This window comes from Typopeltis vanoorti, chromosome 5 (assembly GCF_054136105.1).
Source record: "Typopeltis vanoorti isolate ZY-2024b chromosome 5, IOZ_Tvanoo_1.0, whole genome shotgun sequence".
NCBI lineage: Eukaryota > Metazoa > Arthropoda > Arachnida > Uropygi > Thelyphonidae > Typopeltis > Typopeltis vanoorti.
In genome coordinates, this window is record NC_143553.1 from 33,446,717 (window position 1) to 33,468,870 (window position 22,154).

The 22,154-nt window shown below is 35.7% G+C and overlaps 1 protein-coding gene across 1 annotated transcript in view; it reads left to right on the forward strand.

Moving 5' to 3' along the window:
- The window catches only part of LOC150106300 (heat shock 70 kDa protein 12A-like), a 152,666-nt gene that overhangs the window by 72,439 nt on the left and 58,073 nt on the right, over positions 1 to 22,154 (forward strand). The window lies entirely within an intron of this gene.

Consider the following 22,154-nt stretch of genomic DNA (forward strand, 5'->3'; position numbering starts at 1 on the left):
GGACTCTAGTAATATATGATAGTTTTTTTTTTTTTTTCAGATAGAGGGCGCCAAAATCAGGACTTTAGTCTTTGTGTTGCTGCTACAATTTTGTTTAAGTACACCATGTTGTTTTAGTCTCGCGTATTGTGACAAACAGTGTTTTTGTGCTCTGAAGATGCTGGTTATAATACCAGTGAAATATCAGCATCAAGTTAATAAATTAATTATTTACTTAGTTTCTGTGTTCTATTATACCGTTAAAATAATAAACAACATGTTCGATGAACACATAAGTCTGTCCACACGTATTTGACACCTCATTTGTAATTACATTCTCTGATGAGATGACCAAATCCAAGACCCTCAATCCTCGCATGCCCTCTGTTACATTCTGTCTGAGGTAGTTATCCCTCAAAAACTCAAGAAACTCATTTTCTTTACTTCCAGTTGCTATCTCATCATTCCAGTCTATATTGCCATAATTAAAATACAATGATCACCCTTTTCTTATTTGCTTGGCTAATTTGATTATACGTTTCATTATCACCACCACCCTCATTTCCTGGTCTATAACAACATCCAACCAAGTATTTGATTCCATTTACCTCTGTCTCACACCATACTGCCTCAAAACCACTGGTACTATTTCCCTTTTGCATCTCTACTTTGTATGGACATAACTTTCTCTATCAATAGCACTCTCCCCCCTTCCTTTTTTTACCCTTTCTATCCTCACGAAACACATCATACCCTTCCATCTCTATTCCTGTTAGGATGTCATTGTCTTCCAACCAAGTCTCACTTATTCTGACAATCTTTGGGTGAACAGATGCAATTAATGCAACTATTTCATCTGCTTTGTTTCTTATACTTCTAGCATTTGTATACAAACACAACAGCTCATTTCTGGATCTACAGATAGTTCCACTGATACCACCCACTCAATGTGATCTCTCAATGCTCGACTGTGGCCATTTCCCTTTCTGCTTATTCATTTTAAAACCCTTTTCAATTGCAACTGTTTCCTCTTGATCCCAGATCATTTCATTCCTTTCTACACATGCTCTCACCTCCTCTCAGAGCATCCACCTTTCTCATGCTGTGTACCCCTGTCCACCCTGAGCCTCCCCGTTTTCCTGTTCCTCTTGCACACCCATTCTCTCATTTTCTATATATATATATATATATAGATAAAATGTTTATCTATATATATACTTATTTGTTTATTTATAAATGTAATTATTAATTTATTGTTATAAATTATTTATAACACATTTTTTGTGTAATATAATTTATGTCCACATTTGGCTTTAGTAATTGAAACTTTTTTTCAGATACAGGTAAAAATGTAGTTTCGTCCTTTGCATACCTGTGTCTGTGTGTCTCCATAGGTCGGTCAGTAGCATTTTTGTACTTGTACTATTTTGGGCATCAGGAATTTTAAGAGCTTTCAACTAAAGACAAGTGGTCTCAGTGTGGAGCTAGGAATGATTTTCCTTCTGAGAACTCTAAGCCTGTAATGGCCAAGTAACTTTATCATCATTCTGATAATTACCCTCCAGATGTTATTAGTATACTATAGTACTGATGCACAGTTAAGTTTACCCTATTACTAGCTTCTTTTCAATAGTTTGCTTCCAATTCATCTACTGTTTAGCAGGTCTTCATATTGTTAGTATTACTTCCAAACCTGCATAGTGTCTGTAGACTAATTGCGGAAGGCCTACGATAATTATCATATCTTGCTTTGAACACATTCAATGTTGGAACAATCATCGCCCACTCCAGCAGTGCATTCCACTTGTTCACCATCTGCCAAGCAAAAAAAAAAAAAAAAAAATCTCTTTATTCACATGGCTCTTGTATTTTCCAAGGATGACCTAATATTATTATTACTTAATCATCAGATCTTATATTTTAAACTTATAAGAAGATATGGCTGCATCATTTCACCTAGATCTGTTATTATTATCCCAAGACCTCTCCATGGAGTCAATACTCATTGGGATGTCCTTTTGTCATGCACGCAGCTCATCATAGTGTGCTTTAAATACATTCAAATTCTCTGCAGACACCACACTCTCAGACAATGCATTCCAATCATTCACAACTCTCCATGGAAAAAAACCTTATACAAGTTTTTTGCATGGAGAATTGTGAATGATTATATATATAGCATCCAGGGATGACCTTGTAAATCATAATTTAAAATTCTGAATATTTTTACAAATTGTTTATGTTAGTACATTATTAGTTTTGGTTTCATAACAAGTATTATCGGCACTTGAGATGTGCCAGTTGTTGATGTTATTTTGTCAAAATGAAATGAAAAGCATTTAAAAAATTTATGTACTTATTGAATTTGGATAGCTGCGTTACTTTCCGAAATTTTATTGTAGTTTAAAATTATTAAGTGTTGTGTTTTATAAAGACATTCTCATTACCTTAACGGAGACATGTCAGTCATTCTATGTAACTTCTCACTTGCCATTTTCGTGGAGCACACATGCTCAAGCATGACAGCTGACAGAGAGAGAGAGAGTGTTCAGTATCGAGGTAACAGGGAAAAAATAAGAGCTAATGGAAGTTTAAGAACACGGACCGGAGCAATTTTGTTCTTATGAAGATTATTTAGTTTTATGTGACAGTCGGAAGAATATTAATAGTAGATTCTGAAAAGGCATAGTAAAACTGCGAATCTTTAAACTGGAAGAGTTGAGACTGTTAACAAGTAATTAGTAAATAAAAGAAGATATTGTAGTTGATGTTCTAAAGGAATGTTCAAGGAAACACTGATTGGAAAGTTTCATCTGTCTTAAGGATGCCAGATATATTTGCTATTTCCACTGGAAAGGGCGACGGAATTAGCTTAACTTAGATTATGTTGTTTTTGAAGTAGTAGAAGAACCTTTTCTCCAGTACAAATATTAATAAATTGTGCATCAAACTGAACTGCAAGAGGTAAGAGTATTTATACTGTGAGTCAGTGAGGAATAATATTGTATACTACTGTACATAAGGGTAATAAGAAAGGATCCCATGGAAAAGAAGAAGAGAATTTTTATATTTTCAGAAAAAGGTCCTAACAAAGAAACTGACTATGAACATTTTTGTTGTTGTGAAAACAAGGTGTTTAGTTTGGTAGACGTGATTAAGTATATGTTAAACAATCCAGTAATAGAATGAGTCAGAGAATGGGTGATTTTTGGATAAGAAAATTGCTAAAGCATAGATTTATTTTAGAAGGCCTTCAATCCAATATTTTAGTGTTGTTATTTTATTTAAAGTGTATATATTGTTTTAATTTTATTAAATGTGCATACCCCCCTTCCTTTTTTTACCCTTTCTATCCTCACGAAACACATCATACCCTTCCATCTCTATTCCTGTTAGGATGTCATTGTCTTCCAACCAAGTCTCACTTATTCTGACAATCTTTGGGTGAACAGATGCAATTAATGCAACTATTTCATCTGCTTTGTTTCTTATACTTCTAGCATTTGTATACAAACACAACAGCTCATTTCTGGATCTACAGATAGTTCCACTGATACCACCCACTCAATGTGATCTCTCAATGCTCGACTGTGGCCATTTCCCTTTCTGCTTATTCATTTTAAAACCCTTTTCAATTGCAACTGTTTCCTCTTGATCCCAGATCATTTCATTCCTTTCTACACATGCTCTCACCTCCTCTCAGAGCATCCACCTTTCTCATGCTGTGTACCCCTGTCCACCCTGAGCCTCCCCGTTTTCCTGTTCCTCTTGCACACCCATTCTCTCATTTTCTATATATATATATATATATAGATAAAATGTTTATCTATATATATACTTATTTGTTTATTTATAAATGTAATTATTAATTTATTGTTATAAATTATTTATAACACATTTTTTGTGTAATATAATTTATGTCCACATTTGGCTTTAGTAATTGAAACTTTTTTTCAGATACAGGTAAAAATGTAGTTCGTCCTTTGCATACCTGTGTCTGTGTGTCTCCATAGGTCGGTCAGTAGCATTTTTGTACTTGTACTATTTTGGGCATCAGGAATTTTAAGAGCTTTCAACTAAAGACAAGTGGTCTCAGTGTGGAGCTAGGAATGATTTTCCTTCTGAGAACTCTAAGCCTGTAATGGCCAAGTAACTTTATCATCATTCTGATAATTACCCTCCAGATGTTATTAGTATACTATAGTACTGATGCACAGTTAAGTTTACCCTATTACTAGCTTCTTTTCAATAGTTTGCTTCCAATTCATCTACTGTTTAGCAGGTCTTCATATTGTTAGTATTACTTCCAAACCTGCATAGTGTCCTGTAGACTAATTGCGGAAGGCCTACGATAATTATCATATCTTGCTTTGAACACATTCAATGTTGGAACAATCATCGCCCACTCCAGCAGTGCATTCCACTTGTTCACCATCTGCCAAGCAAAAAAAAAAAAAAAAAAATCTCTTTATTCACATGGCTCTTGTATTTTCCAAGGATGACCTAATATTATTATTACTTAATCATCAGATCTTATATTTTAAACTTATAAGAAGATATGGCTGCATCATTTCACCTAGATCTGTTATTATTATCCCAAGACCTCTCCATGGAGTCAATACTCATTGGGATGTCCTTTTGTCATGCACGCAGCTCATCATAGTGTGCTTTAAATACATTCAAATTCTCTGCAGACACCACACTCTCAGACAATGCATTCCAATCATTCACAACTCTCCATGGAAAAAAACCTTATACAAGTTTTTTGCATGGAGAATTGTGAATGATTATATATATAGCATCCAGGGATGACCTTGTAAATCATAATTTAAAATTCTGAATATTTTTACAAATTGTTTATGTTAGTACATTATTAGTTTTGGTTTCATAACAAGTATTATCGGCACTTGAGATGTGCCAGTTGTTGATGTTATTTTGTCAAAATGAAATGAAAAGCATTTAAAAAATTTATGTACTTATTGAATTTGGATAGCTGCGTTACTTTCCGAAATTTTATTGTAGTTTAAAATTATTAAGTGTTGTGTTTTATAAAGACATTCTCATTACCTTAACGGAGACATGTCAGTCATTCTATGTAACTTCTCACTTGCCATTTTCGTGGAGCACACATGCTCAAGCATGACAGCTGACAGAGAGAGAGAGAGTGTTCAGTATCGAGGTAACAGGGAAAAAATAAGAGCTAATGGAAGTTTAAGAACACGGACCGGAGCAATTTTGTTCTTATGAAGATTATTTAGTTTTATGTGACAGTCGGAAGAATATTAATAGTAGATTCTGAAAAGGCATAGTAAAACTGCGAATCTTTAAACTGGAAGAGTTGAGACTGTTAACAAGTAATTAGTAAATAAAAGAAGATATTGTAGTTGATGTTCTAAAGGAATGTTCAAGGAAACACTGATTGGAAAGTTTCATCTGTCTTAAGGATGCCAGATATATTTGCTATTTCCACTGGAAAGGGCGACGGAATTAGCTTAACTTAGATTATGTTGTTTTTGAAGTAGTAGAAGAACCTTTTCTCCAGTACAAATATTAATAAATTGTGCATCAAACTGAACTGCAAGAGGTAAGAGTATTTATACTGTGAGTCAGTGAGGAATAATATTGTATACTACTGTACATAAGGGTAATAAGAAAGGATCCCATGGAAAAGAAGAAGAGAATTTTTATATTTTCAGAAAAAGGTCCTAACAAAGAAACTGACTATGAACATTTTTGTTGTTGTGAAAACAAGGTGTTTAGTTTGGTAGACGTGATTAAGTATATGTTAAACAATCCAGTAATAGAATGAGTCAGAGAATGGGTGATTTTTGGATAAGAAAATTGCTAAAGCATAGATTTATTTTAGAAGGCCTTCAATCCAATATTTTAGTGTTGTTATTTTATTTAAAGTGTATATATTGTTTTAATTTTATTAAATGTGCATATTTTTTGTATTTGCTATTGAGTCGGTGAATTTTCTGATCCTAAAAGAAACAGCTTGATGGAGACCAGACTCTTACCAGGCGCATCCCTTGAGTGGCAGATGAGGGAAGCCCCAACGGGTTACTCCGAATAAAGAATAAGGAGCTGTGGACCAATGGGGTGTGGCAGAGGAATGGCAAGCTAGCCACACTAAAATGTCAAAATCTTCCATGGATTACATGATTACTGGGAATACATCTCACATTACTGCGTACGGGGTAGACGACGTGCCAACATAAGCCTCACATAGTGTTGGTGAGAAATCTTCTATGTGGTCAGCAAAATGGGATAACTATATGGCTACTGTAAATATCAGATCTCTATACAAAGCAGGAAAACTCCAAATTCTACAAGAGAATCTGAAAAGGATAAAATGGGATATTATAGGAATCTCAGAAACTCACTGGACAGGGATGCCTAAACATACCAGAGGGCAAATTATTCTATTTGGGAAGAAGAGACAATTGTACATAGAGAAGGAGTTGCAATTCTAATAAAACAAAATCTTACTGCAAGTATAACAGATATTAAACCTATCTCGTCCAAAATAATAGGAATTAGACTAAAAGCCAAAGAAAAAGGATTACGCATTCAGATTTACGCACTGGACGCAAGTCACAATGAAGAAGAAGACATTGAACTATTCTACAATGATCTCCAAAAAGAAATAGACAATACTAATTCCAGAGACATCTTATTCATAATCGGAGATTTCAATGCTAAGATCGAAACTTTCAGAGAAGAACTAAAAGATGTAATGAAATTTGGAATGGAAATTTGGAATTGGAACCGAAAATAAAAGGGGAGAAACTATGCTCAGTTTCTGCAAAGAAAACAACCTTGTCATCTCAAACACAATGTTTTACCATAGAACTAGTTTTAAATACACCTGGACCTCACCAGACAGAGAAATACAAAATTGTACAGATTATATCCTAATTAGAAATAAATTGAAAACCTCAATCAAAAACATAACCTAGAGCTGGATACAGACCATGAACTCCTCTCTGCAACAATACAGATAAAATTCGGACAATTATAAAAGAAATAGAATTGATAAACTCCCCATGGAAAAGTTAAAAAATAACCAAATAAGATTAGACTACATTAGGAAAATTGAAGAAATAAATAGGAATCAAACAGATGAAACTGAAAAACCTTTGGAAAACAGGAAAAGAAATATTAATTAACTCAGCAAGGAAAACTTTAGGAATTTTCAATAGACCCAAAAATAAATGGATAACATCTGAAATTTTAGAAAAATGTGAAGAAAAAAGAAAAAAAATAAACAGACATACCTCAGAAGAAACAAGAAGAAATACAAACAACTCAAAAACGAAATTGATAAACTCTGCAGACAGGCTAAAGAAAACTGGCTAAACAAAAAAAGCAGAAAAATGCAATGAGGCATATAAACACCATAAGTCAAAAGCATTACATAACACAATTAAAGAAATTACAAAAAAACTTTTCACCACTACCTCTAACAATGATCAACCATCAGGACGAGGAAACAGGAAATCCAAATGCAATAAAAGCAATATGGATGGAACACTACCAAGAAACCTTTAAGAATGAAAGCAAAAACTACCTAATAACAAAGCCCCACATTAACTCAAGACATGACGCCTTAATGATCCTTCCATCGGAAGCGGAGAATGCTCTAAAGCAAATGAAATCTGAAAAAGCACCAGGGATAGACCAAATTCCATCAGAACTCTGAAAAGAAGGAAAAGCAAACAACTTTAAATTCCGTACCACACTTTTCAACAAAATCATTAAATCAGGAGAAATACCAGAAGATTGGAGAACAGGAATTATCATACCAATTTACAAGAAAGGTGATAAAAAAAATTATAAAAATTACAGACCAGTCACATTACTTAGCCATGCTTACAAAATATTTACAAAAGTATTACAGAACAGAATAAAAAGCACATATCAGATCATTCTTAGTGAAGAATAGGCAAGCTTCAGAAAGAATTGCTCCACATTGGATTAGATCTTCATAATACAAAGACTAGCAGAATTATACTGGGAACATAACAAAAATATCTATTACTGTCTTATAGATTTTAAACAAGTGAAGAAAAACAGAGTAACTTTATTAAGTATATTAAAACAGAAACAAATCAATGAAGATACCCTAGATTTCTTAGAAAAATATTATAGTCTCACAGAAACAATAATTAAATTCGACAGTATAATAACAGATAAAATAAATGTCAGTAAAGGAATAGCCCAAGGATGCCCCATCTCCCCATACCTTTTTAACATCTACCTAGAGGATATGGTTAACCAAGCCCTGGAAGGAGAAAAAGGGGTCAACCTAAATGGTTATAACCTTAATAATATAAAATATACAGGTGACATTGTAATGCTAGCAGACACCAAAGAAAAAATGGTGAACCTAATAACCAAACTAAACAATACAGCATGACCATAAATACAGACAAAACAAAAATCTTGATAATTGGAAAAAACAAAGAAAGAGTAAACTTCTTGAATAGATCAACAGTTGAACAGGTAAAACAATTCAACCATTTAGGAACCATGACCACTATTAAACATAGAATATCGATTGCATGGTGATCATTTAGTAAGCTAGGAAAAATCTGAAAAAATAATAAAATCTCCACACTGTATCATCATCAAATTCCTGGCATGTACCCTCAAGGGGTGTACAGGATATGATAGTACTACATGAAAAATTTACATCATTACTAACTTCCTATCTACAATTTTCCTCCAGATCAGTCTGTTACTTGTCAAGACTCCAACATTATCAGATCTTATATTTGTATCGTCTAAGGCACTTTGTACCGTATCAATCCACCTATATCTTGGTCTTCCTCTGGGTCGTTTTGCTGCCAACCTGGCAGAGAACACTTGTTTTGCTAATCTTTCTTCGCCCATTCTGTTTAAGTGACCATACCACCTGAGATTAGCTCTGCTAACACATTCCTGGATGCTGACAATGTCAAGTTCTTTCCTAATATCCTCGTTTTTAATATGATATTGCCATTGATGCCATCTGTTCATGCCTATAATCTTTCTCAGGACTCTCATATCTGTGGTCTCTAGTCTTTGGTCAAGTGTTTTACTTCTTACCCAGCTCTCAGATCCATAAGTTAAAACTGGTTTGAACACTGTCTTGTATACAGCTAATTTAGTGTTCCGACTAATTTCTCTCTTATTCCATATGAATTTATTCATTTGACTTCACACCATACCAGCTTTGTTGATTCTGTTGTCTATTTCCATATTTAATTTACCATCTTCACTAAAAATCGTGCCTAAGTAGCTGAAATGTTTTATTTGTTCCACAGGTTCTCCGTTCACAATGCAGTTGACATTTTCAGCAATTCTGCCTATTTTCATTGTCTTTGTCTTTTTATTGCTGACCTTCATACCATATCTACTACAACAGTTATTCAATTTGGTCAGGAAATCTTGCAGACTTGTAGCGGATTTATTTAGAAGTATAACATCATCCGCATAAAGCAAAAAGCTGACATTAACATCTCCAATTTTGATATCATGTTTAATACCACTTTCCTTCATAATGTGATCCATATAGATAATGAATAACAGAGGGGATAATGCACATCCTTATCTCACACCAGATTTAACATTGAACCATCTTCCTGTACTTCCTTCAATTCTAACTGCTGACTTACAACTCAAATAAAGACTAAGTATTTCTTGATATAATGCTCCATTGACACCATATAACTGTAGCGTATTGAATAGCTTTTTCCAGATCTACAAAACTCAAATAGAGATCTCTGTTATATTCCCATGATTTCTCCACTCTTTGTCGTAAAGTGAGCATCTGATCCTGACAGCCTCTATTTGGCTGGAATCCAGCTTGTTCTTCACCAAGCTTTTCTTCTACAATTCTTCTCAACCGTTTCTCAAGTATACTTGCATGTAGAGAAATACCTCTGTAATTCTCACATTCAGTTTTATTTCCCTTTTTATATATGGGTACTATGAGAGCTCTATTCCAATCATTGGGAATTCGTCCCTCTGTCCAGGTGAACTATGCAGTGCAGCCAATGCAAGACTTTTATATCACCATACTTCAGCATTTCTGGTCGATTATCATCTACTTCTGCTGCATTTCCACATTTTAAGCCTTTGATGGCTTTTTCTATTTCAAGTATGGATATGTATTCCTGACTGGCCTGTTCAGTGTTTTTTACCACTGTGCTCTCACTGCTTGTTTAATTTAGCAATTTCTCGAAGTAATTACTCCATACTTCAAGATATCTTTTTCTCCCATTTTCATGTCACCTTTATCATCGCTAACTCCTTTTACAGTACTCTTTCCTCCATTCCTAAGCTTCTTCAATAACTTCCAAAATATTTTGCCACCTTCTTGATATTTATTTTCTATGTTCTTGCCAAAGTCCTCCCATGACTTTTGTTTAGCTAGTTTTACACAGTGTTTAGCTTTCTTACATTTGTCTCTGTATTCTCTAAGAGCACAAGCTGACTTATTTGCCAGGAACTTTTGATATGCTTTCTTCTTTTCCTTCGCTGCCTCTTTAACTTCCTATGTCCACCATGGAGTTCTAATTTTTCTATCCTTGCAGACAACCTCACCACATGCCTCTCTGGCTGAATCAATCAAGGTTTTCTTCCAGGCTTACCACTAAATCTCTAAAGTTTGGTTCCTGTTCTCAAACTCTTTCATTTTTTCTTCAATAATCTTTGTGTATTTTAGTCTACAGTTCACATCTGAGAGCTGCTCAACTTTTATTTGCTTTAAAACATTTTTACATGTTATTCTTTTCAATATGAAATTCAATTTTATCCTGCTCAAGACTAAATAGTGATCACTTCCAATTTCAAATCCTCTGTACACTCTGGTGTCCTGCACAAGGGAGAAAACATCACTAACAACAATAACATAGTCAATGAGACTTTTCTTATTTCTTGCCTCTTCTCTCCATGTGAATTTGTGCACATTTTTATGTTGGAACATGGTGTTAGTAATAACCAGTCCATGTCCTGAGCAGAAATCCAACAAATATTTGCCAATATTATTAGCTTTGCTCTTTTCTCCAAATTTTCCGAATTTGGAGAAAATTTCATTGTGTCACTTGCTTTCTCTAAAGCATCAAAAAATTCCTCCATTTCTAACTTAGTAGATCTGTGGGACCATAGGCACAAATAAGTCTCATTGTCCAATTATAAAATAAGTTTTATTTATTTAATAAAACTTATTTTGTAACTTATTTAATTATTAAATAAGTCCCATTCTGATATTTGCCCACATCGCTCTACTTGAGACTGCCTGCCATTCAAGAAGATTAGCCTCATATTTAGTGTATGATATAGCTACTCATTTTCCTTGATTGTCATTGCCTGAATATAACATTTTGTATTTATTGCTTAGAAAGATCTCACCAGTTTTTGACTTTTTTGTTTCAGTCACCCCTATTATGTCGATCTGGTACTTATCTATTTCCTCAGCTAGCTCCATTTCTTTGCTATTCAGGTTTCTTATGTTGATAGTACCGATCTTTAACTCTGGTGATGTTGAGTTGGGGTGTTTTTTCAGGTTTGTTCCAGTAGCTGACTTTTCGCTGTTCACCCTGGTTCCCTGGCAAAAACAAAGGGGCCTTGTTTAACCGGGCGACGCCCCAGCCGGCATGAAATTTTGTCATATTATACCATCATTTTATAATTTGGTTTAAGCCAATAAGAATTGCAATTTGGTCGGCTAAATCCCAAATTGCCAGCCCACCCTTGTTCGTTCAGTATCCAGGTAGATACCCAACAGGGTGCACCATGAGAAGGTGAGGATTGGACATTAGGTCAAAAGCCTGGTCGGTTCTCCTCATTCCTTTAAAGGCGACGTGGAGGTCTCCTCTCAGTTATACAGCTTTGATCTTTAGAGTGTTAAAAATAAAATTATATAATGCAATTATAATACCCACTGTGCCATATGCTTCAGAAACTTGGACACTCAAGAAGACAGAGATATGAAAACTGGAGGCTTTCGAGATGAAATGTCTCAGAAAAATAAATAAAACAAAACAAATGAAACTGTAAGACAAGACCTAAAATATATACTCATTAATAGAAAAGATCAAAAGAAGAAAACTTCAATGGTACAGACATGTCGAGAGAATGGCATCAAAAAGGCTACCCAATCTTGCTCTGTATGCAAGATTAAAAGAATAAAAAAAAGGAAGACCAAGAACTAAATGGATAACATCAATAAAGGTCAACTCCGAATTACAAACATATAGACAACTCATCGGCCATGTGAGAAATCGAGACTCCTGGAGATTGTTGTGGAAACATGGAAGGCTCAACCCATACCTGATGGAAGAGGACAGTAAGTGAAAGAAACAGTTAAAGTCATTGCGCCAATCGGAATTGAACCGCTGTGTAAATAATAATAAACACTGGAAGTATAAAAATATCTTAATAGATATAATCTCATAACAAATGACTATTAATAATTTCTTCTTAAAACATGGAGATGGGGACAGAACCTCTTGTTCTCTCCCCATCTCCCACCCCTATGAAAAACCTCTTCAACATTAATCCTATAATAACCCCTTACCAACTTGTACACCACTAGAATCTGTAAACTTCTTCTCAATCTTTCTTCATACTCAACATTCCAAAGGCAATTCACTAGGAAACTACTTTAGTCAATTGCCTCAGTATCCTTTCCAACATCCCTTCATGCTTTTGAAAACCAGGTGACCAAATCTGTGCACAGCAGTCCATGTGTGGCCTAATCAAGGTCTTATACAGTGGAACAGGAATCTCCTTGCTTCTACAAGTCATTGTCCTCCACTCAATTTTATTAGACTACAAAAGCCATTAAAAACTCTTCTAAGTTCTACTCTTGGTGGTGATATATTGTTGGAGGAGGAGGAAATAAGAAATCTTGGGGTGATGATGGATAAGTATCTAAAATTTAGAGGACACATTACCAAAATTGTGAAGACAACACAATGAATTTTGGAGTCTTCACAATTTTGGTAATGTGTCCTCTAAATTTTAGATACTTATCCATCATCACCCCAAGATCTCTTATTTCCTCCTCCTCCAACAATATATCACCACCAAGAGTAGAACTTAGAAGAGTTTTTAATGGCTTTTGTAGTCTAATAAAATTTATTAGACATATATATTCACGAGAATATAATATTATATTTTTAACATTTTTATTATTGCAAATATTTAGACCAGAAACTAACTGGTCATCATCAAAGGGAAACTAGAACAAGGAATGTTTATCCTATTTATTGAGCTGAGCCCCATGTTGGAATGCTGCCTAGCAGGTGGTTACAAATTAAGTGATTTGAAATAAAATAAAATTTAATTTAGATAATGAAATGAATGACATAGCATTATATTAATCAAATTTTAAAAATTTAAATCAATTAAATTACATGGGGAATGCACAATTGCTTCTGGATATTTTTTTTCTGATGTACTACAGACACATTTTGTATTGTATTTCTTAAAAAGATACAAACTTTGTTTCAAGCCCCACTTAAAACTAGCTACCCTTATTTGCTCCACTAAAGACAGACTCCCTCTCCTCTCAGTTCCAGGTGTATAGAGTTCCTTGTTCCTTCTATTTATATATATATATATATATATATATATATATATATATAAGCTAATGACTTCACAGCAATTGCCTTAGTATACCATAAGGCAAAGCACCTCCCCTCCCTTTGGGACATGAATAATCCAGATATATAATTATTTTAGGCACTATAGCATAATTGTCATCTTTCACAAGTACTGAAGTTTCAGCAGGAGTGAGGGAATGTCCAGATATCTGGCTTAATAGCTGGGAAAAACTCATGAAAAAAGTTTAATGGAGTGAAACGGCACTAAGAAATTATTAAAAATAGTATTTAATCCTTCCAATATTGCATGTCAGTTACAGAGACATTTTATGGAGTATGAGACTTGTAACACACACAGAGGCAGCACAAAACTACTGAAACATATGGACAAAAGACCTAACTAGGTGGGATGCCCTCTATGGACTGTTCACAGCCTAGGATGTAAACTTGGATCTTGAAGTATTAGTGTTTCTCATATTTTGGGAAGTTTTATGCAACCATATTTATTCAAATTAGGCTGATTTTTTAAGAGCAGTAGCAGATTCTAAAAACAGTCTTTCTCTTCTCAATTTACTGTGGTAGAGCATGATGGTCTTTTTCCAATTGATTCTGTAAACTGTATTAAAAGCATGGCCATAGTCATGACTGCAGATGTACTTTTTTATGTTCTTCCATTCAGATGGTAACTGATCTGCCTTCTGTCCATAGTAGTGTAAGGGTGGTCTAGTAGTTGAGAAGGAGGAAGGGACTTGTTTAATTGGATGGTATTCCATTTAGCATACCATTCGATATATTTTATACCATCTTATCATTTGTGGTTTAAGCTAATACAAAATAGAATTATTATTATTATTTGACACCTCCAGGGAGTCCAAGACTCATTGAGGGAGGGCACTTACTCTACAGCTCTCCATCTCCACCACTGAACCTCATCTGCCAACTGCTTCATCTACACAAATGCCATCTACTGTCCACCACCACCATTACTATTTTCACAGACAATCGCAAACATCCATGCCCATAGTGGGATTCGAACCTGCAGCCTTTTGGCTGGAGAGCAGATATGCTAACCACTTGGCCAACCAGGCCAGTGGGAATTAGGTTCAATTAAGTTTAAAACTGCCAGCCTACCTTCACTTATTCAGTTTCCAGCTAGATACAGTAGACCACAGGAAGATGTGGAGTAGATATTGGGTCAGAAGCCTGTGTTATATGTTCCTTACTGGCTGTATGCAGGTGTTCTTGCTGGTTATCTACCTTTTTTTCACTTACCCCCCCCCCCCCCCTCCCTTGGATTTCTAGAAACCTAATTCATTCTCTGATAGGGCAGTTTATGCTATCTGCATATTCTGCTGTACCTAAATAGTAGACAGTACTGACTCTCAGATTAACTGTAGCCAGGTTATCCATCTTGCAGAATGAAAAACCTGCTACTTTTATAGGAAACCAGCTAACTCACTTTCAATTAAAAACCTACTAAAAGTTATGATTATTATTTTCTTGACCTCCATGGAGTCACAAGACTCATCATGGGAGGTCAATGCTAGTCAATATAAAGTATATTGTACCACTCCTTAAACTCAAACACCATTTGTACTTTAATCTCTTGAGCAATGCATTCTATGTTCCTACCATGCTTCATGAAAAAACGTACTTCTTACCCTTTTACTCACCATTCCTTTCTGCAACTCACAGGGATGGCCCCTCGTTTTATCATATGAAAAATCTTCCTCCCCCAGTGTTAATCTGATAACCCTTTAACATTTTAAATGTCTCAATCATATCCCCCCCCCATGGTCCTGATATCAATTTTGTTATCTGTTTCAGTACCCTCTCCAAAGTTACTTTTTTTTTTCTTCTATCTATCTATCAGTGGCTCTAACAGACACTTAAGCACCCATGGACTGCCAAGGATCCCTGGATTTCCAAACCACAAAATGAAAATAAGGTAGTTAGCCCAATGCCTCTAAGTATTCTTGTCTGTAAATTGCATGTGTTCTACTAGCTGGTTTGCCTGTTCTTAGGGAGCAAAAAAAAAAAAAAAAACCTGAGTTTCCTCGAGAAAAAACTATCTCCATGTGAGAATGACTAACTCACCTTCAGTTGAAAAGCCCTGAAAGAGGATCTTCATATTGTAGATGGGATTTGAACCCAGGTCTTTCCAATCAAAGGGCTTCATCTATACCGACTAAGCTACAGAGGTACCCAAGGTTATTGTTGTTGTTATTATTATTATTAACATCCGGCCTCCATGAGGTCCTGAGACTCATCATGGAAAGTACACTATTGCACACAAAGCTCATCCTATCATTCCTTAAACTGATTCTATCTGTCTACATTTATAACACACTCAAGCAGTGCATTCCACTCACCATGTAAAGAACCTGCTCCTCACTCTATCTCCAAGTACAGTTTCCAGGGATGGCCTCTTGTTCTACCCCCCCCCCCCCTCTCATTCTATGAAAAACCTCTTTCATGTCAACCTGACAACAACCCCTGACTAGCTTATATGTCTCGATCATATCTTCTCCCTCTTCCTAATCATGAGGCTTTGCAATTTACATTACACATTTTCGGATCAACAAAATTTCTCATCTGCTGCCATCTACAAAAGGCAAACTGGCACCTCTATCATTAGCTGGCATTTACCAGATACTGTGTGAATGTAATCTAACATACTTTGGACAAACAGGGTGTTCTGTAGAAAAAAGAATTTAAAAATATCAATATTATATTGAATACATGAAACCTCAAAAGTATGGCACAACATAGTATTGACAGTGAACACAATATCCAGTGGGATAAAGCTAGTCTTCTCCATAGATGCAGGTTTAAATATGAACGCCTTTTCAAAGAAATCTCTTTCATGTCAACCTGACAGCAACCCCGACTAGCTTATGTCTCAATCATATCCCCCCCCCCCCCCCATGTGAAGCCCTTTTACATTGGCCAAAATCAGAATGATTGTCTCTCTCTCTCTCTCTCCCAAAAGTTTGGGAGATTCTTATCTTATGTAAACATCATAAATAGTTGTTTAATAATATTTTTAATAATATTATTTATTAACACTAATTTCTAGCATGTGGCAACAGTTTTTACTTGGTAAACCACTGACTGCTGTATGTACTTTGCAATCCAGTTCCTTTGATTGCTTGTTCTACACACTGATGATGTACTGTTAATTTCTGTATGAAATATCTCTACTTTAATTTCATTAAAATTAATTATTGTGGTTATCATGTAATTTATTATTTATAATTTACATTATCTCAATCTGTCCTCATATTCCACATTCCAAAGACCACTGACCACCTTTATGAATCTTTTCCTGGACCCTTTTTTTTTAACATATCCTCATCACCATAAAAACCCAACGACCAAATCTGTGCACAATAATCCATATGAGGCCTGATCAAGACCCTTATACAATGGTATCATACCCTTTATTTCTGCATGTCAAGATTCTCCACATCATTGCCATTATCTGATGTCACATCTTCATAACTTGTACAATGTGGCTCCTGAATTTCAGGTCCTTGTCCACTACTACTCCCAGGTCTCTCATCTCCTCAACCTCCTTTAAAGTTTCTCCTACTAAGTGCATAGTTTACATCCCATTGCTTACCAAATTTCAAAACCTTACACTTTGCAACATTGAACTGACAGTTCCACTTACTTGCCCATACATGCAATATATTCGAGTCCTCCTGCAAAGCCATAACATCTGCTTGACTCTGCATTGCTCTCCACTTGCATCATCTGCAAACAGCTACATATCACCAGCTAAATCCATTCCAGTATTATTCATCATATACAACTCTCTAATACCTATCTGACAGCCAGTCACTGATCCAACTCAGAAGCCTGTTATCCAATCCCATCTGTTTTCAATTTATTTAAAAGCTTGTTGTGTGGTAGTCTATCAAAAGCTTTTACAAAATCTAAGTACACCACTGTATATGCATCTCCTTTGTCCAAGGTATTTGTCACTTTGTTATAGTATATAAGTAAGTTAGTAAAACATGATTTCTGTTTAACAAACCCATGCTGATAACCACAGAAAATACTCCTGTTATCAATCCATTTCTGTATCCTATTTCTCTCCACCACAACTCCAGATATGGTGTCTAGACTAGATTTGTTGTGTGAACAATGGTTACAGGGGACTTCCATGAAAAATCTTTGACTCTGGAGAGGTCTGAGAAATAATAATAATGATGTAACTCACTCCACAATAACCCTTGGGCCTCCAGCTTCATTGACTACTTGCAGCAGATTCCCATTTATATGTTAATCTGCTTGCAATGATCTTCATCCATAATGCATAACTTTAATTTAGAAACATTACTAACACATTAACATTTATTCATAGATATTAATCTGATCAAGTCAGCCTGCAGGGATTCTGTATTGGACGTGTTGTTTATCACTCACCCCAACTGTATATCTCCATCTAGTCCATCCTGAGTAACATTAATATATAAGTTCAATAATAGCCTGAGTACAGAATCCTATAGTGCATCATCAGTATCACCAATACATCACTTTCTGATATCTGTCATTTAATCACTCTCCTATCCACATGTCACAAGTGGATTTTGCATGCCTATCCCTTTGAATTGGTATAACAACTTTGCATGTGAAATTCTGTCCAATATCTTAACAAGATATTGGACAGAATTATTCATAAGTATCATAATATATCCATCCCCTATCTAACTCTGCTGTTGCTTTGCTCTGTTATAGAACTTGAGCAGTTTGTAAGGTAGGTCTTTATCTACCTTTATCAATGTTGCCCCTATATAGAGGACTGCTTCTGGGTGCATTTCCTAATCAACCTTTCTAAAACTTTCATCACCACACAAGAGATATGCTGACTAATCTAAGTAATTTTTTACATCAGTCCCAGTCCCACCCTTGCATAATGGAATTATCTTAAATATCCCATTCAATTCAACAGCTATATTCAAATCAAGCTCTTGTAATTGTTTTACTACCTATACTACCTCTTCTATTTTTTCATCTACTTTTCCTTTGAATGAATCTGATTACAGCAGATTCCCATTTATATGCTAATCTGCTTGTAGTGGTCTTCATCCATAATGCATAACTTTAATTTAGAAACATTACTAATATATTAACATTTATTCATAGATATTAAATGTGAAAGGGCTGGAGCATAAGGAAGGCATTGAAGTGATGGTTATGAATGAAGTGAGTAGCATGAGTATAGAGAATGAGAGAACAAGTGTGCAAGACAAGCAGGGAAATGGGGAGGCTCCTTGTGGAACCCAGCATTAGCTGAATAGTTCCACTTGAAATTCACCAAACTTTGACATTTGTCCAGAGATGGGGATGGGTGACGTGTGAACAGATCTCCTGTTAATTGGCAGCGACGGAATCCATACTGGCAGTCATTTATTAGGTGGGTGCCTTCAAGTAGTGTAGGAGTTGGGAATTGATGATTTTTTCCATTACATTAGCTGAACCCCATTGGAGAATGACTTGGAGATCAAAATTGAGGGCAGTGGTGGTTGACGTTCTGTAGATACACGGTACTAACGTACTATAGGTTTATACCAACCTCTTGTGTATGGGCTCAACATAAAAAAAAAAAAAAAAAAAAGTTAGATAGCAGCGATTTGTCGCCCTTCTTGGGAATGAGTTGAATATATGCCAATTTCCAGGCTGTGGGATAGATACCAGTGTAGTAAGAGCATATACAGGCGACATAGATAGGAGTCAGTTCTGGTGCTCCAAATTTCAGGACAATTGGAGGAATGCCATCAGGGCCAGGAGACTTTTTTTCTCTCTCCTGGCCATGTATTTTTCTGATCTCTTTCTGGAAAAATGATATTGGGGACATTGTATGCTGGGCATCTGGAATGGTTGGGGACCATTGTTAGTTATGCGTGCATTGGAAGCAAAGTGTGAAGCCAGGAGATTGGCTTTTTCTGTGGGTGATGATGCAATAGAGCCATTTGGGTATGATAGAGTTGGGAACAGTGCTAGCTCAAGGGTATATATGGCACCCCTAAGCCAATTTTATCAATGCATTGTTAAACAACACATGCATCATAAAATTCTTTGTTAAAAGCAATTTATAGTTATTGCCAAAACAGTGCTTATAGAGCATTTTGGGGATACTGCTTGTACCACCAACACTTTGACTCTCTGGTCCTCTTTAATACTACTATTTATTTTGTTTTTTTATGATGTTGGCACCTTCAAGTAGTGGCTTAGGCACAACAGGCCCTGGCATAGGAGAGAGCAATGGCTTTGGCTGTTGTGCTAAGCCTAGAACTGGCCCTGGGTCGGAATAGTGTTGGGCAGAAGTTACAACCAATTGCTTTGGTGAGAGACCAAAAGGCTTGGCTGCCGTTTTGACAGGCTGCTATTTTTCTGCTTTTTGGTCTTTCGAACACTCTTTTGGAAGCAATGATAGTTTTTTTGCATCTGTTTCAGGCTTGAGTATAAGCTTTAAAGGCAGATGGTTTGAGCCAGTTATGGTATCTTGATTTTTCATTTGTACAGCCTTGGCACATCTTTTGAAGAACCAAGGTTTAGTTTGGAATGGCATTTGAGAGTAGTGTGGGGAATTTATTGCTGGTGAGGATTACTTTGGTGATAAATTCGGTGCATATGCTTGTGTTTGGAAGGCCAGAAACAATAGTCTAATCATGGAAATGAAGCATAGAAGTCGCAAAGCCTATCCCACAGGCACTGTTATAATGTCAAACTACTCTTGTATGGGAGTGGCTGTGTAAGTGTTGTTGCATGGGGGAGGAGATGACAACCATTTGGGTGTAAAATGGCTTGTTTATAGGTAAATTTCTTCTGTTGCCTGATGTAACACTTTCTCATATCTTATGTCTCCTATATCACATACTGTTTTAAGTAATCATCCTTCAGTATAAACTGTATAAATTCCATTTCCTTCCTTCCTCTATGTGTCCTTTCCTTCTTCCAGGTTCGGTATTGCTTGCATTACCTTAATCTCTAGGCAAGATAAAATTTTCCTTCATGGGTAATGCTGACCTCTAATTTTCATATTTCACATTTCAATCAATATAAAATCATATTTCATATTGATCACATTCATTTTGTACAGATTTCCACATTCACTATTCAAATTAACATTAGTCATCCTCCAATTCGCTCATGTAACTCTGTTAAGGACACATGCATTCAACTGGTTATCATCCTTTCACAGTTCATCTCCAAATTTATAAAAATTCTACTGCTGTCTTATGGAGCAGACTTCTCTTTTATGTATTTCCTAAACAGTGTATTCTGCAGATTTCAAATTCAATATTAACAAGCTTCTTCTTTTTCAACAGTGTTGGTATGCTACTGGTTGAATAATTTCTTGAGTGTGAGATTATCATAAAAATAAATTTTATTTATTCACCTGTCTCCTGAGATACAGCTGTACATTGCCTATTTTAGCTATAGTATAACTAATTTTAATGTTGTATCAATCACTTTCTACAGATTTCCTCCCTACTGCTTGTTACTGTATTGTATGGTGGTGGTTTTCCCTTTCAGTCGTTCCTGACCATAGGTGACTTTGTAGGCATTTCCCCCAAAGCACTCCTGGTGAGATTTTCACAAGGTAGTTCACCATTGCTTTCACCAACACCCTATTTTATCCAGGCTCAGGTCCACATATGGCTGGGACGTATTCATGACTGTAATCCATGTGTATTTACAGGGTCAGTTTGCCTGTTCTGGGAGAATGAAAAAACCTGAGTTTCCAGGTGAAAAAAATCCCCTACCTTCATATGAGACCGACTAACTCACCTTTCATCGAAAGAGAGCAGATAAAGGTTCCTCACATCACTGACAGGAATCGAATCCAGGTCTTTCCGACCAAAGGGCTTAGTCTATACTGACCAAGTTATGGAGGCTCCACTGTGTTGTATATGTAAGCTTAAAACTAAGCTTTTCATAATGATCCTCTTTATAGTTTGACATTCCTTTTTCCACTACTTAGACACCTCCCTACTCTCACCAACTGATGTTAATTTTATACCTCATGCACAGTTACTAAACCAATGCTCACAAACTGGCAGTGCTCCATCACATGAAGTCTAAGGTTCAAAGAACTGAAGAAATTAATTCTATTTGCTGTCACATTATGCTATCTGCTCTTTCCAGTCCATAGTTCTATAATTAAAATCCCCATTAGGATCGCTCTTCTTGTACAACTGACATGTCTGAACATTTTCACTGTCATCTTCAGCGATATTTTTTATTAGCTATTGCTGAAATTAGTTTAATTTGAAGTAATATTAGGACTTCCGATTCCATTCATTGGACATTGTCACTCATTTGCTTGATGATGTTCTACACTAGCCCTCGCCATATGGTCATGCTGTTTGCTTTTCTGGAGGACTCAACTCTCTGAAGATCATCCACTCCAGACCCACCATCTACCCTTTCCTCTGTTTCCAGGAACTTTACCTTCTAATACTGTTTTGATAAGTCCTCCTACTCTTTCAGTGTGTCCAAAGGATTTCAACTTTCTTCTGTCAATATGCTTAAGGAGCCTTAAAGTTCTATCAATCCTTTCTA